At 39.0% G+C, this 17,829-nt stretch overlaps 2 protein-coding genes across 2 annotated transcripts in view; both read right to left on the bottom strand.

Moving 5' to 3' along the window:
- Positions 1-17,829, bottom strand: part of LOC128661632 (involucrin) — a 127,196-nt gene that overhangs the window by 17,622 nt on the left and 91,745 nt on the right. The gene's annotated exons all lie outside the window — the stretch shown is intronic.
- The window catches only part of LPIN2 (lipin 2), a 245,089-nt gene that overhangs the window by 209,412 nt on the left and 17,848 nt on the right, over positions 1-17,829 (bottom strand). The gene's annotated exons all lie outside the window — the stretch shown is intronic.

Raw genomic sequence — 17,829 nt, 5'->3', positions numbered from 1 at the left:
TGCTTGGATGTCTTATCTTGAGGGAGGAGGTGACCCTTACCTCCCGTAATGTCAAAAATGATTTCTTTCAAATCAGGCCCGAACAGAGTCTTTCCCTTGAAAGGAATAGCCAAAAGCTTGGATTTAGAGGACACATCCGCAGACCAAGATTTTAACCATAAGGCTCTACGCGCTAAAATGGAAAATCCGGCATTCTTAGCCACCAATTTGGCGATCTGGAATGCGGCATCTGTGACAAAAGAATTAGCCAGCTTAAGGGCCTTAATTCTGTCCATTATCTCTTCTAAAGAAGTCTCAGTCTTAAGAGACTCCTCTAAGGCGTCAAACTAAAAGGCGGCCGCAGTTGTGACTGGTACAATGCAGGCCGTTGGTTGTAATAAATATCCCTCGTGAACAAAAAGCTTCTTTAGAAGACCCTCCAACTTTTTATCCATAGGGTCTTTGAAGGCACAACTGTCCTCAATAGGGATAGTCGTACGTTTAGCCAGGGTAGAAATAGCTCCCTCCACCTTTGGGATCGTTTGTCAAGAGTCCCGAACGGAGTCAGCTATAGGGTACATCGTCTTAAAAATAGCGGAAGGTGAGAACGGGATACCCGGTCTTTCCCATTCCCGTGTAATAATTTCCGTAATTCTCTTAGGAACCGGAAAGACATCAGAGTAAGCAGGAACTTCTAAGTATTTGTCCATCTTACACAATTTCTCTGGAGGTACCACAATAGAGTCAGTCGTCCAGAGTCAGCAAAATCTCTCGCAGCAACAGGCGGAGGTGTTCAAGTTTAAATCTGAAGGACATGACATCCGAATCTGTCTGAGGTAACGCACCTGAGTCAGACAGTTCAACCTCAGAAAGGGTCTCTCTACCCCCCAATTCAGATCCCTGGGAGGGTACATCAGAGATAGCCATCAAAAGCATCAGAAGTCGCAGGAACCACATAGGTCTCTGTCCTGCTGCATTTGCCCTGTAACACTGGCAACTTAGATAAAACTTCTGTGAGAGTAGATGTCATGACTGCAGCCATATCCTGCAAGGTAAAAGAAGCAGACGCCGATGAAGAACATGGCGTCGCTTGAGCGGGGGTTAAAGGCTGTGACGCTTGGGGAGAAACTTGCGGCATACCCTGAATCTCATCAGTCTGAGCACAATCTTTAGACATATCTTTACTAAAAAATATTTTTTCTTTACATTGCAAGGCTCTCTCAATACAAGAGTCACAAAGTGTAACAGGGGGTTCCACAATGGCATCTAAACCCACGGGACATGTACTTTGTTCAATGTCATCCATGATAACAGGAACACAAAACCAAACTTGGTTGAGTCACAGGAACAGAAACACTAATAAAAAATATATTACTGTGCCTTTAAAAAAGCTCCCACTGCGCTAACCCCTTGCAGGCAAAAAAAGACAGAGGAAGCCCCTAATTAAACTTAACCACACTTCCTGTGTCGATAGTAACTACAAATTAACTTACTGGCTCTTTTCCTACTACTTAGAAAAACTATCAGCTATCTCGCCGCAGCTCTGCTGCGGCTCCTACCTTCCACGTGCTTAACACTTTTACCCCTTGTACAGCGCACCCAATATCACTTGCGAATGTTTTACGGAAGCAAGCTTAGGTGCCTTGAGGAACGCAGCTTGCCGGAACCTAATGGAGGAGATACTGCACGGCGAGCGCGCGAACAATAAGCCCCCCCCATCGTGGGTGTAATGCAAAAATACTGTGAACCGCCATTTACCGGAGCCTATTTACAAAGTTTAAACACAACCTCTGGTAAAATCCCCAGCGTCAGCCAAATACTCATCCAGCAAAGTGTGCAAGCTGCCACCATAACCAGAGCTGCCCAACATAAAAACATACAGTGTTTATAAACATAAAACCCCAATGCTTCTATTGTATTTACTGTCTCAGAATGTTTGGGGAATAAATATATGTCAGATCTCACTATATTGTACTTAGGTGAGAATTAGCATATTGAAGCAGGGAAGCCCTGATAGAGGAGTAAGTACAGTCTGGTCCGGGATATGCTGCAGAGCCCCAGAGTAAAAAACTGCACTTACCTCCATGCTGAGGAACAGCATGAAAAACCACAGTGTCAAGAGGTCCACTTCTCCTCCTGAGGTCCTGTGAAAAGAGAGATGTCTTCGGAAAAATTTACTAAGTCCATATCCAGGCAGCACCAATATGGGAGGTGTAGTGAGACTAAAACCTCACAAGTTCCCTAAATGGTTCTTCTAGAAGCTGCCCGGTAGTAAAATAGTACACTTTGGCACCATTTAAAATAAAACAAACTCTTGATTGTAGAATCTAAACTAGCACCTCACTTTACCTCACTCCTATCACTAACACAGGCAAAGAGAATGACTGGGTTGGGGGGGGGGGGAGGGATGAGCTATATATACACAGCTCTGCTGTGGAGCTCTTTGCCTCCTCCTGCTGACCAGGAGGCGATATCCCATAAGTAAGAATGAAATCCGTGGACTCGTCATATCTTGTAAAAGAAAAAATCCCATAGAAATCGCACTTAAATTATTTCATATTCATATTACCTCAGAGGTCTACAAGTATGGCATGTTGGGAAGCAGAAACGTGTCGGACCCTTTTAATGTTACCATATAACATGCTATAAGATGTTTTTAAAAATTTTGTAATGAAGATGGAATAATTTTAAATGTGATTTCTCTAGGAACTTTTTCAATTTTGTATTTCTATACTGGTTTAGAGGAGCCCATTTCCCAATCTAGCACCAACTTGGCCGAGTTAGAAAGACTCAGTGACATAGGCGACCATGCATCCTCACTTCCAGGTATATTCTGGTGTTTGGAAAATGAGCTCCCCCTAACCAGAGAAGAGTTTGTTCGTAGTGGCAGTACGGACTCCCTTTTTTCCTAGGTGACCGAGGTTGAGGGGGTAAGCCATATGTCCAAAATTTGCAGTCTTGTTGCTTGGAAGTTGCACTCCTGTAGCCGGGGTAAGGAGTGTCCGAAGTGGCAGTGTGGATCCCCTTTATCAACTAACAGTGGGCATATTTATTGTGATGATGGAACGTGTTTTAGAACTCTTTATTCTGCAAAAGACTGGCTTGTACTTTATTAATATATTTTATGAGAAGGTCTTATATCACTGGCTTCTGGTTTGATGGAAGTTTTAAGACTCCTCTTTCTGTTACCTGTGGAATGTCTCCTGGATTTATAAAATTAACCCCTCAAGGTTATATATTTTATATGACATATGGTTCTCTCTCTGTTGCTAGTTCATGTGTGTCATATTAGGTAACATTGTGCTCACTCATGAAGTTATGCATGAACCAGCACTAAATTAGCTAAAATGCAAGTTTGTTAAAAAAACACTGAGATATATATATATATATATATATATATATATATATATATATATATATATATATATATATATATATATATATATATATATATATATATATATATATATATATATATATATATATATATATATATATATATATATATATATATATATATATATATATATAAAAATTAAATGCATGTACATAACATTCTCAGGCTACTATTTGCTTTGACTGTATCATGATATCTAGCATGTAATTATGGTTTAATGTCCTTTAATCCAAATGATTGCGGTAATACTAGAAGTTTACTGTAAAAGTATTTCAGGTGAAACTTTATGAGAGGAGAAAGTAATTACATTCCTGCATGCTACACATGACAGTTATTTGTTATCAGCATAGATAGCCGGCAACAATAGATAGCTTTGAAAAGGAACATTAAAGCAAAAATAGTTCAGGTCTTTTTTAACTTGTATATAATTTTGCTGTAACTTAATATAACCCTATACAACAATAAACAATGAACTCCAAAACAGTTCTCACAAATCAGCATATCCAGTAGAGTTGCTTTGCAAAATTTGCTAGTCACCAGAGATAACCGTCCAACTGACTAATGAAGGAACACATAACTACACAAAGATACTAGATATGTCAGTTACAAAAAAATTCATATTTATAGTTGTTTATCAGATTACTGACTAAGCAAGGTGATTCAATTGTTGAAAGCTGTACCCAGAGTGACGCACATTCCTTTCAATGAAATTTCCAATAAATGTTAGATAAGATGTTTACAGAACAGAGAAAAGAGAGGGAGAAGTGATATTCAACTTGTTGTTATGATTAAAAGGGATGTCTTGGACGGAGAGAGGCTATCTGCCCACTTTAAAAACCCAATTATACCCCATAATAGAAAAAGGTTACTTTTTTTCCCAATTAAAAAAGTGCCACCCCATCTTGTTGGCAGGTGACCGCTATAAATTACGTTAGGAAGATGCCCCTCACACGCAATAGAAAAAGGTGATTCCTTTTAAATGAGATGGTCATATTGTCTATCTTGTGTGCGTTTGTATATGTGTATGTGTGTTAAAAAGTCTAAGTCCACTACCACAGACTTGTGCAAGTTACAAACTTTGAAATCAGTAATTTAAATTATTGATTTTACACATTGAGGAAAATTTATCAACATACATTTGCAGATTTTGAGGTTTTGCAGTGCAGGCTCATTAATATGAAAATTTAAGAAGAAAAACTGCTTATATAGCCACTTTGCCCCAGACACTCATATGTTTGGGGTGATTGACTTGCCCTGCTCTCACGCAACTGGTTGCGCAAGAGCAGGGGACAGCACTACACAAGAGAGCTTATGGGCAACATAAAATCTCACCACACAATGCTGCATTGGAAGTCGTGACTACACTCTCTACTTGAGAACTTTTTTGCCTCAAACATAATATATTTTTCTTACTTTAGTGTTAGCCCTCTGCTCACAACTGCAACCAAAAAAAAAAAATTTGATTTGTTAACACACAGGACGTCTTTCTAGCTTTCCACTGTGTAATGTTTGGGCAATGCTAAATGTTCCATATGTTTTAATTGATGAAGAAGTGGTCCAGAGAACTCTACCTTCCTATGAAGAAGACTCCACATTTGTGCTTTTGCTTAATGGGTTGATTCCGGCTTCAGCTGGGCATCTGATGCAGATGTTGTTCTATTACACAATTATGCTAGCTTAGTATACTAGTCATCTGACCGTGTGGCCTGGTCTTGCTTTGGAGAAAAACTACCTGTTTTCAGAAAATCTCTTCAGTGTATGTTGCATTGTCCTTTTAAAGGGACAGCATACTATAAAATTGTTTTTCCCTTAATGTGTTTCAAATTACTTTTTTTACCAGCTGCAGAGTAAAAAATGTATGAGATTTGGTTTTTAAGGTTTATTTGTGTATATGAATTAGCTGATTTTGTGTTTTGAAGCCACAACCCAATAAAATGGGTTGATCTTGTGGTATAATCAGATCTCATTACTTTATCATATTGTGTACATATACCTGCTTCTTTATCTTATATCTATCCATAAACCAATCACCAATATTTGGAGAGAACAATGGAAAATTAAAGGGACAGTCTAGGCCAAAATAAACTTTTATGATTCAGATAGAGCATGTAATTTTAAACAATTTTCCAATTTACTTTTATCACCTATTTTGCTTTGTTCTCTTGGTATTCTTAGTTGAAAGCTTAACCTGGGAGGTTCATATGCTAATTTCTTAGACCTTGAAGACCACCTCTTTTCAGAATGCATTTTAACAGTTTTTCACCACTAGAGGGTGTTAGTTCATGTATTTCATATAGATAACACTGTGCTTGTGCACATGAAGTAATCTGGGAGCAGGCACTGATTGGTTAAACTGTAAGTCTATCAAAAGAACTGAAATAAAAGGGGCAGTTTGCAGAGGCTTAGATACAAGATAATCACAGAGGTTAAAAGTATATAAATATAACTGTTGGTTATGCAAAACTGGGGAATGGGCAATAAAGGGATTATCTATCTTTTAAAACAATAAAAATTCTGGTGTAGACTGTCCCTTTAACATTGTTGTATTACCTTATCTCTACTATAACCCACTGGGAGTGTAATTTCTTCTACTGGCTTTGTTAACACAGCTTGGCCTTGAGGCCAAACACTTTCAGGATGGGTGGGGATACCACAGGTTAAATAATCTATTTCAGATGCCATTATAAGGGTAATGGAAATACTTGTAAACAATTTAATAAACTCCAGCAGGTAAAGTGGATCATTGGGAACAAATTAAAGGGGAGAAGATTTTTGAGTAAACTGTCCCTTTAACTGTAATCTTGGTTTACAATTTATTTTTAAACTAGGCACCTTTAAAAAACAGAATTTATGTTTACCTGATAAATTTCTTTCTCCTACGGTGTGTCCGGTCCACGGCTTCATCCTTACTTGTGGGATATTCTCATTCCCTACAGGAAGTGGCAAAGAGAGCACACAGCAAAGCTGTCCATATAGCTCCCCCTCTGGCGCCGCCCCCCAGTCATTCGACCGACGGTTAGGAGAAAAAGGAGAACCATAGGGTGCAGTGGTGACTGTAGTGTACAAAAAAATAAAAATTTTAAACCTGACTAAATGCCAGGGACACACCGTAGGAGAAAGAAATTTATCAGGTAAACATAAATTCTGTTTTCTCCTACAATGGTGTGTTCGGTCCACGGCTTCATCCTTACTTGTGGGAACCAATACCAAAGCTTTAGCCTCCGAAGAAGCAAAAGTATCGAATTTGTAAAATTTTGCAAATGTATGCAGTGAAGACCAAGTCGCTGCCTTACAGATCTGTTCAACAGAAGCCTCGTTCTTGAAAGTCCATTCGTTCAGGAGGCTGCCGTCCAGCAGTCACATAAGCCAATCGGATGATGCTTTTTAGCCAGAAGGAAAGAGAGGTAGCAGTAGTTTTCTGACCTCTTCTCTTACCAGAATAGACGACAAACAAAGAAGATGTCTGTCTGAAATCCTTTGTTGCTTCTAGATAGAATTTTAAAGCACGAACCACATCTAGATTGTGTAACAAACGTTCCTTTTTAGAAACTGGATTAGGACACAGAGAAGGAACAACTATTTCCTGGTTAATATTCCTATTGGAAGAAAACCAGGCTTGGAACGTAAAACTACCTTATCTGTATGAAACACCAGATAGGGTGAATTACACTGCAAAGCAGACAATTCAGAAACTCTTCTAGCAGAAGAAATAGCAACCAAAAACAAAACTTTTCCAAGATAGTAACTTAATATCTATGGAAAGTAAAGGTTCAAACGGAACCCCATGAAGAACTGAAAGAACTAAATTTAGACTCCATGGAGGAGTCACAGGTCTGTAGACAGGCTTGATTCTGACTAACGCCTGTACGAATGCCTGAACATCTGGCACGGCTGCCAGACGTTTGTGCAACAAGACAGACAGAGCAGATATCTGTCCTTTTAAAGAACTAGCTAACAGACCTTTCTCCAATCCCTCTTGGAGAAAGGAAAGAATCCTTGGAATCCTAATTTTACTCCATGAGTAACCCTTGGATTCGCACCAATAGAGATATTTCTGCCATATCTTATGGTAAATTCTACTGGTTACAGGCTTTCTGGCCTGAACCAGAGAATCTATAACCGATTCCGAAAACCCATGCTTAGATAGAATTAAGCGTTCAATCTCCAAGCAGTCAGTTGCAGAGAAACTAGGTTTGGATGTTCGAATGGACCTTGTACTAGAAGGTCCTGTCTCAAAGGTAGCTTCCATGGTGGAGCCGATGACATATTCACCAGGTCTGCATACCAAGTCCTGCGTGGCCAAGCAGGAGCTATTAGAATTACCGAAGCCTTCTCCTGTTTGAACCTGGCTACTAGCCTGGGGAGGAGAATAGATTGAACGACCAAGGCGCCACTAAGGCATCTACCAATGTCGCCTTGGGATCCCTGGACCTAGACCCGTAGCGTGGAACCTTGGAGTTCTGACGTGACGCCATCAGATCCAGATCTGGAATGCCCCATAGTTGAGTTAACTGGGCAAAAACCTCCGGGTGAAGTTCCCACTCCCCCGGGATGGAAAGTCTGACGACTCAGATAATCCGCCTCCCAGTTGTCTACTCCTGGGATGTGAATTGCAGATAGATGGCAAGAGTGATCCTCCGCCCATTTGATGATCTTGGATACTTCTCTCATCGCCAGGGAACTCTTTGTTCCTCCCTGATGATTGATGTACGCTACAGTCGTCATGATGTTCGACTGAAATCTTATGAATTTGGCCTCCGCTAGTTGAGGCCAATCCAGGAGCGCATTGAATATCGCTCTCAGTTCCAAAATGTTTATCGGGAGAAGAGATTCTTCCCGAGACCATAGACCCTGAGCTTTCAGGGAGTCCCAGACCGCGCCCAAACCTAAGAGACTGGCGTCGGTCGTGACAATGATCCACTCTGGTCTGCGGAAACTCATTCCCTGAGACAGGTGATCCTGAGACAACCACCAGAGGAGCGAGTCTCTGGTTTTCTGGTCCATTTGTATCTAGGGAGACAAATCTGCATAATCCCCCATATCACTGCTTGAGAATGCACAGGTGCAATGGTCTTAGATGAATTCTATGTCTATGGACAATGACAATGTCCATTGCCGCAACCATTAGACCGATTACCTCCATGCACTGAGCCACAGAAGGCTGAGGAATGGCATGAAGAACTCGACAAGCATTTGAAAGTTTTGACTTCCTGACCTCCGTCAGAAAGATTTTCATTTCTACCCAGTCTATTATTGTTCCCAGGAAGGGAACCCTTGTGACCGGGGACAGAGAACTTTTTTCTACGTTCACCTTCCACCCGTGAGACCTTAGAAAGGCTAGAACAATATCCGTATGAGCCTTCGCTTTGTGGAAAGACGACGCCTGAATTAAGATGTCGTCTAGGTAAGGTGCTACCGCAATGCCCCTTGGCCTTAGCACTGCTAGAAGGGATCCTAACACCTTTGTAAAAATTCTTGGAGCAGTGGCCAATCCGAAGGGAAGAGCCACAAACTTGTCCAGGAAGGCGAACCTTAGGAACTGATGGTGAACTTTGTGGATCGGAATATGCAGGTATGCATCCTTTAGGTCCACAGTAGTCATGTATTGACCCTCCTGGATCATTGGTAAAATTGTTCGAATTGTTTCCATTTTGAATGATGGAACTCTGAGGAATTTGTTTAGGATCTTTAAGTCCAGAATTGGCCTGAACGTTCCCTCCTTTTTGGGAACTAAAAACAGGTTTGAGTAAAAACCCAGTCCTTGTTCTGCTTTTGGAACTGGGTGTATCACTCCCATTTTTAAAAGGTCTTCTACGCAATGTAAGAATGCCCGTCTCTTTGTCTGGTCTAAAGACAAGCGAGACATGTGAAACCTTCCCTTTGGAGGAAGGTCCTTGAATTCTAGGAGATACCCCTGAGAGACAATCTCTAAAGCCCAGGGGTCTAGGACATCTCTTGCCCAAGCCTGAGCAAAGAGAGAGAGTCTGCCCCCTACTAGGGAATTAGCCAACTTCAGTGCGTGAATTCTGTCCATGACTTCATCATATGGAGTCTCCTTCTGGAGCGAATTTTCTAGTTCATCGAACCAAAAAGACGCCGCAGGAATAATGCACGAAATTGGTTGAAGAAGGAAACCTTGCTGAAATTTTTTTTTATTAAGCAACTCTTCTAATTTTTTATCCATAGGATCTTTGAAAGCGCAATTGTCCTCTATTGGAATAGTTGTGCGCTTAGCTAACGTTGAAACTGCCCCCTCTACCTTAGGGACCGTCTGCCATGCGTCCCTTCTGGGGTCAACAATGGGGAACATTTTCTTAAATATAGGAGGGGGAACAAAAGGAACACCTGGCTTCTCCCACTCCTTAGTCACTATATCCGCCATCTTAGGTATCGGAAACGCATCAGTGTGTACTGGGACCTCTAGGAAATTGTCCATTTTACACAATTTTTCTGGGATCACCAAAGGATCACAATCATCAAGTGCAGCTAGGACCTCCTTAAGTAGGGCGCGGAGGTGTTTTAGCTTAAATTTAAATGTTATGGTGTCAGGCTCTGCCTGCTGAGAAACTTTTCCTGTCAGAAATTTCTCCCTCAGACAGGCCCTCCCTCACCGCCAAGTCAGCTTGATGTGAGGGCACTACAGATAAATTATCCTCTGCGTCTGCTTGCTCATTGTCTGTGTTTAAAACTGAGCAATCACGCTTCTTTGGAAAGGCTGGCAGTTTGGATAAAAAATGCTAATTGTTGCATAGTAATCGCAATTGGTGCGCTAGATGTACTGGGCATCGCCTGCGCGGGCATAGCTGGTGTTGACACAGAAGGAGAGGAAAGCAAGCTATCTTCACTTCAGCTAAATAATCATCTTGGGCTATATTTTTAAGTGTGATTGTACTGTCCTTAAGCTGGTTGGACGCTATGGCACACTGCACACATAAATTTAATGGGGGAACCACCTTGGCCTCTGGACATACAGAACATAGTCTATCTGAAGATTCAGACATGTTTGACAGGCTTAAACAGAACTACAATGCAATAAAAATTATTTTTGACAAAAACGTTACTGTCTCTTTAAATAATAAAAGAGCATGCATTATTACTGAATCATCAAAAAACCATGAAATAAACATCCGATTTTAATGAAATTTTCACCGCAGAGCCTTAATGCTTTGAAACGATTGCACACAAATTTTCAGACCAATTAACCCCTTAATGCCCAAACCGGAGCTAATAACAGTTATTAACCGGTTAACACACTACAGAACTAGCCCCAGCTTCCCCTGTAGCCTTTACCTTTCTTAGGGATTATTTTAGTAGGAAATAAGCCTCTCTGGAGTCCTTTCTGATGCCCCACATGAAGCTGCATGGACTGCCTAGGCAAAATCAACTGCGCAATTGAGGCCTGAAAATGAGGCATCCTCCCTCTTCATTCCAGAGTGGAGGGGCCTTTCTGACTAGATTTAGGTGTCCAAATAAGTGCCAGGCCGAAATTAAACCCCAAAAGTGTTTTAAAGTCTGAAAAAACACCTTATTTATAGTGAAAAACATGCTAAAAAGCAATCGATTTTAAAGCCCACAATAGTGTCAACCAGCATAGAGCCCTAAATATAAGCCATCATTTTATACAGAGTCTAAGAAAAAATGGCTTACCTATCCCAGAGGGAATTTCTGACAGTCTTCTAGCATTACCAGGTCTTGTTAGAAAAATGACTGATCATACCTGAAAGCAGTTAAGCCTGCAAACTGTTCCCCCCAACTGATGTTCTCTGGTTTCAACAGTCCTGCGTGGGAACAGCAATGGATTTTAGTTACTGGTGCTAAAATCATACTCCTCTCAACAGAAATCTTCATCACTTTCTGCTGTAGAGTAAATAGTACAAACCGGCACTATTTTAAAATAACAAACTCTTGATAGAAGAAATAAAAAACTACAACTAACACCACATACTCTTTACCACCCCCGTGGAGATGCTACTTGTTCAGAGCGGCAAAGAGAATGACTGGGGGGGCGGAGCCAGAGGGGGAGCTATATGGACAGCTTTGCTGTGTGCTCTCTTTGCCACTTCCTGTAGGGAATGAGAATATCCCACAAGTAAGGATGAAGCCGTGGACCGGACACACCAATGTAGGAGAAATATTAAAGGCATTTCAACTAATGACCTTCTTTAAAGGCCCCAACAGGCACACTTGCAGGATTATACTAACAGAATATCAGGTGTTAATTAGAAGACAAATACAATTCCCACGTGTGCTAGGATAATACTTTTTGAATGAAATATATGTCACAACAGTTTTGAAATGTTTATGCAAATGTTGCATTAAAGGGACAGTCAACTCAAAAAAATGTATTGTTTTAAAAGATAGATAATCCCTTCGTTACCCATTCCCCAGTTTTGCACAGCCAACATGGTTATATTAAAAAGGGACAGTGTAGTCAGAAATGAAATGGCAATCACACACACGAGTATAAATCAAGCATTTTTTAATGTGGATTCTGTATTAAATAATATGTACCGTTTTTAAAATATATATGTTTAAAATAATTAATTTTTCAAAACCCACTCCTTTGTCAGACTTTATGGATTCCCAATCCGTGCTGATAACTTCAGTTGTAAGATGGCGACATTTAGACGCATTGCGCATGCGCAAGTTAGCGCAACGTCATGCGCATGTGTTTTTTTTTAGGTTCGCTATGATGTCAGCTTGATTGCCGCAATATGAGCATGCGATGGGAATTAGATGGTATTGCGTATGCGTTTAACACAGATAATGCATTTAAATGAGATGCAAAAACAAGAGATACAATTGGCGGTTTGGTTAGCCCTTAGATGGACCACATTTGTGGGCTGGATGATGTGATGTCATCGTAATAAAATAAAATTTTATGGAAAAACGGAGCTTCGTTTTAAACAATAAGAAGGTAAATTACATTGCTATAATAGTTTATATGCAAAATGTTTGTTCCGTTTTACATTAAAAACCAAAAAAGTTAGTAATCCTTTAATACACTTAACCTCAGATTACCTTGTATCTAAGCATCTTGACAGCCCCCTGATCACATGACTTTTTATTTATTATTTATCGACTTGCATTTTAGCTGGGTTGTGCAGAACCCACGGGCGTGAGCACAATATTATCTATATGGCCCACATGAACTAGCAGTCTCCTGTTGTGAAAAGCAAATAAAAAAGCATATGATTAAGAGTTTGTTTATAGCGGCTTAGAAACCGGCAGAAATTTAGAGGTTTGAATGTTATAATGTATTTTAATAGAACAATGTTGGTTGTGCAAAGCTGGGGAATAGGTAGTAAAGGTGTTATAGAACGTTTTAAACAAAAACAATGTTATTGTTGACTGTCCCTTTAAGAGACTGCACTATGTGCAGAATTATACAACATGAGGATTGACTTGTGTGATAAATGAGCTGCAAATACCTAATTTGGCACCTAAAAGTATACTTACCTCTAAGCAAAGCCATCCTCTTTAGTGCTGCAGTTTTTATAAACTAGCGTGTCAGGGGCTGTCTAATAACAGCGAGCCTGATCACACCATTCAACTACTGTAGCGCACTCAAGCGCTAGGTAGAGCAGACAACAGCTGGAGGCTGCTACATGTAGTTGAATGGTGTGATCGGACTTGCAGTGATTAGACAGTGAGCCCATGACACACTAGTTTATAAAAAGTTCTGTGCCAAAGAGGATGGCTTCACTTAGAAGGATTGTCAGGTAATTTTTAAAACAAAAGCCTATCCTCATCTTACTTAATTTGGCAAATAGTGCAGAATTACGGAACATTTCAAAATGTTTACTGTCCCTTTAAACACATTACTTAACTACTTAAAGGAATAGTCTAGTCAGAATTAAACGTTCATGATTCAGATAGAGCAACTTTCTAATTTACTCCTATTATCAATTTTGCTTTGTTCTCTTGGTATCTTTATTTTGAAAAGGCTAGAATGTAAGCATAGGAACCGGCCCATTTTTGGTTCAGCACAAGGGTAGCGCCTTCTGATTGGTGTCTAAATGTAGCCAGGGCCGGATTTACATCTCAGGTGGCTGTAGGCACAAAAACCTGAAGCGGACCTGACTTTTTTTTATTATTATTTAGGACAACTATAAATAAATATTAGATGTAAAATTAAATTTTCCCTTTTATGGAGATACACAAATACACACACCAATTGCAATATTTGTTGTAATGGAAGCTACACCAGAAATCAATATTCACTTGACTCAAATGGCCATACAATTTCTATTATGTATAACAAAAACAAATCATGTTAAACTTTTAATGCAAAATATTCTAAAGAAAACCATATTTAAAGGGACATAAAATGTGACAGTTTGCTGGGCATTTTATTATTGCACTAGTGCTTGCACAGAAGTGTGTTAGCCTCTTGCAAAAGAGTTAAACACATAGTCAATGTCAGTTCTGAGACAGCAATACACATCTGTGCAGACCCAGATGGGCTCATAGGACATGTTTATTGACAAGCAATTAGTGTATTGCTTTTCTGGAGATGACTGACTAGTGCTTAACATTTTGTTGGAGTTAAACACAGTTTTGTGTAAACAATAGCAATATTAAAACTAGCAGCATGCAAGCTCATCACCATCAACAACCTGTGCAGCCAGTGGAAGAAAATATAAAATGTAGTTATTTTTTTCCACTACATGAAAAAAATCTTGTAAACTCTGATATTTTTGGTACAAATACACACAGATGTTACATTTATTTTGTTCTGAAATATAAATATCATATGATGGTGCTCTCAAAGGAAAACATGGAATGTTGTAGAATATATGTAATCCAGGGGTCAACAAATGTGTTTAAAATTAGAACTTAGAAATTCAATTTACCACAATACAAAAATACCACACTTACTTGATAAAAGAACAGATTAACAATTTTTAATGTGATGTGTGTGTACAATGTATGTATGTATGTATGTATGTATATATACATACACACACACACACACACATACATACATACAAACAAATATGCCATGTGAGTGGTTTACACACATTTTACAGCCTTACAGTCAACAAACTTTGTTGTCAAAGTGCCCTAAAGGCTGTAAATCACAATTGGCATCTTGTAATAAAGAGCAGAGCAGCTAGTCCCACATAACCTCCACACCTCCAAGGCCTTTATAGAACAAAAACATTCATCCTGAAGCAGAATTTAAACTCCTGGCTATAAAAACGGAATACAGCACATAACAAGTGAATACACTGCAACCCTCTCTGGTAGCCAAGGGGTTAAAGTGCTCTGCTTGTTATGTTTTCATTCTAGGCAGCATTAGAAGCCTTGTACAGTCCTAACCTGTTCTGAAGCTTTCATTCCTCAACAAAAAGTTTCTGCACCACATCAGCATGGAGCTTGGCTGTGTGAGGCAACAGAAGTACATAAAATAAAAGTGAAACTAAACATGCCTGGCGAAAATGGGAGGGGTTTAGTTTGAATCTTTGCCCCTCTCTCCTTCATGGCTCCCTCAACTGCTGTAACATATTCCCAATGAAACACTCGACTTTGTAGGCACCTGGCAGCACAATTCTTACTAAAAGAAATGCCCTCATAAAAAAAAAAAAAATGTTTTTTTTTTTTTATTACTGACAGGCGCCTGTAGGCAGATGCCTACTGTGCCTAATGGGAAATCTGGCCCTGAATGTAGCCACCAATCAGCAAACGCTACTCAGGTGCAAAACCAAAAATGGGCTGTCTCCTAACCTTATATTCAAATAAAAATAGCAAGAGAACAAAGAAAAATTGATAATAGGAGTAAATTAGAAAGTTGCTTTAAAATTGCTTGCTCCATCTGAATAATGAAAGTTTAAATTTTGACTAGACTATTCTTTTAACTCACACTTGTGATTTGATTTCCAACAATACAAGACACGCAATATTATTACTACAAACAGCAATTAACAAACATGGGTAATTCAAGGAGTTATAAACAGCAGTAAATTAACACCTTGATTGCCCATAAAACACTTACATGCAGCATTACGGTATTATGACCAACCTAAAAGGTGACTGTCATAATAATGACGTCACAGCAATACTTTAATTTCAGGATCCAGCAAATATAAAAAGCCCCTTCTCCTCCACAAAAATATAAATTTTCAAAAGGCGAGTCCTACTATTTAAAGGGACAGTCTACACCAGAATTTTTATTTTTTTAAAAGATAGATAATCCCTTTATTACCCATTCCCCAGTTTTGCATAACCAACACAGTTATATTAATATACTTTTAACCTCTGTGATTATCTTGTATCTAAGCCTCTGCAAACTGACCCTTTTTTCAGTTCTTTTGACAGACTTGCAGTCTAGCCAATCAGTGCCTGCTCCCAGATAACTTCACGTACACGAGCACAGTGTTATCTATATGAAATACGTGAACTAACACCCTCTAGTGGTGAAAAACTGTTAAAATGCAATCTGAAAGAGGTGGGCTTCAAGGTCTAAGAAATTAGCATGTGAACCTCCTAGGTTAAGCTTTCAACTAAGAATACCAAGAGAACAAAGCAAAATTGGTGATAAAAGTAAATTGGAAAATTGTTTAAAATAACATGCTCTATCTGAATCATGAAAGTTTATTTTGGCCTAGACTGTCCCTTTAAAGTGACATTAAACAAATAAAAAAAAAAAAAAAAAAAAACTTTAAAATTATAATTTAAATATTGAAGAAAAAAATGCAACATTTTAATCTCAAACGTAATGTCATGTGCACCACCATGTTGCAACCTAGGTTTAAAAGTCTGCTATCTTATCGCCTCTACTAAAATGTTCCTTAAAATAAGGAGGTTCTATATAGGATATATATGACTTGTATACATATCCAGGCGGTACTTAAAAGGGACATAAAACCAAATGTTTTCTTACATGATTCAGATGGAGCATAATATTAAAATAACTTTCTAATTTACATCTATTATAAAATTTTCGTAATTCTCTTTGTATCCTTTGTTGAAGCAGCAGCAATGCACTACTGGGAGCTAGTTGAACATGAGGCCAATGACAAGAGGCATACATGTGCAACCACCAATCAGCAGCTAGTTCTCAGTAGTGCATTGCTGCTCCTGAGCCTACCTAGGTTTATGTTTCAACAAAATATACAAAGAGAACAAATGAAATTAGATAATAGAAGTAAACTGGAAAGTTGTTTAAAAATTGTATGCTCTGAATCATGAGTTTAATTTTGACTTGAGAGTCCCTTTAAAAAGGGACATGAAAACACAAAATGTTTTTTTTTCATGATTCAGATAGTATACAATTGTGAGCTAATTCCCAATTTACTTCTATTATCTAATTTGCTTAGTTTTCTTGGTATACTTTGTTGAAAAGCAAACCTAGGTAGGTTCAGGCGCAGCAATGTGTTATTGGGAGCTAGCTGCTGATTGGTAGTATTTTGAGGGGTTTTATGTCCCTTTAAACAGTTGTCATACAATGATTTATATAATTAAAATCAGTTAAAACTGAAATGCATACCTGTAAAGTAGTCTTTCCTGTGTTTATATATGTATATATTTTTTGGGACATGAAATGAACAGCTAGGCATCACATGAGGCAGGCAAAAGACAAAAAGTGCACGGTGCAGGAATGTAAATAAAGCAGTGCTGCTTGCTCACAGCACTGTTCTGTTCTGTTTTACTTTGTTTTCACAAATCACAGAAAAAACAGTAGAGATCATTCAGAACTATAAAAAAAAAAAAGCCAGAAACTTCACTAAATTTTACATTTTCCGCTTGACATTTTGTTAAGAAGCTCAATTACTATTTGGAAAGCCTGATGGAAAAGGAGGGTCTATGAGGGGGCCTGACAAACTTATATTAATATTAGCCAGTTAGAAAACAGCTAGGCTTTTTATTATTTTCATTTTAAAGTAGGTCAGATAGAAAAAAAGATAGAAAATAAAGAAATGCCTAGTAGCAATAAATTGTCTAGGAATAGCGATCACGTTTTAGTGGTATACACAGATATCCTGCTCATGCACATTTCAACAGCATTAAAACACTAACAATAAAGTCTAACCACCATAAAGTGCAAGAACCATAGGGAAAATTACAAAACAAATTAATACAACACACAGAGAAAACCCAGCACTCACTTACAAGCTCTCAGCTAAGATTTAAAATCAAAAATGGAAAGGTTAGTTACCGCATCTGGCCAAATGGGACAAGCTCAGGTACCACGTCATGGGATGTGTACCCGGTCCGGTATGAGAGTGCAGTTCCCTTCCGTGTTTTGTATATGTCTAGGGTGGTTACATATTCCTGTGCACCCTTCCCTTGTTTTCAGTTTGTTTGGATTTGAAAGCTTGCATTGTGTGGCTGTTTTAGGGTCTCGGGTATTGGAAAGGACCCTGATGTGGTACCTGAGCTTGTCTCATTTGGCCAGATGCGGTGACTAACCTTTCCATTTTTGCTTTTAAATCTAAGCTGAGAGCTTG

This window comes from Bombina bombina, chromosome 5 (assembly GCF_027579735.1).
Source record: "Bombina bombina isolate aBomBom1 chromosome 5, aBomBom1.pri, whole genome shotgun sequence".
NCBI lineage: Eukaryota > Metazoa > Chordata > Amphibia > Anura > Bombinatoridae > Bombina > Bombina bombina.
Note: the sequence above shows the minus strand (reverse complement) of the source record. Positions and strands in the feature narration are given on the sequence as shown.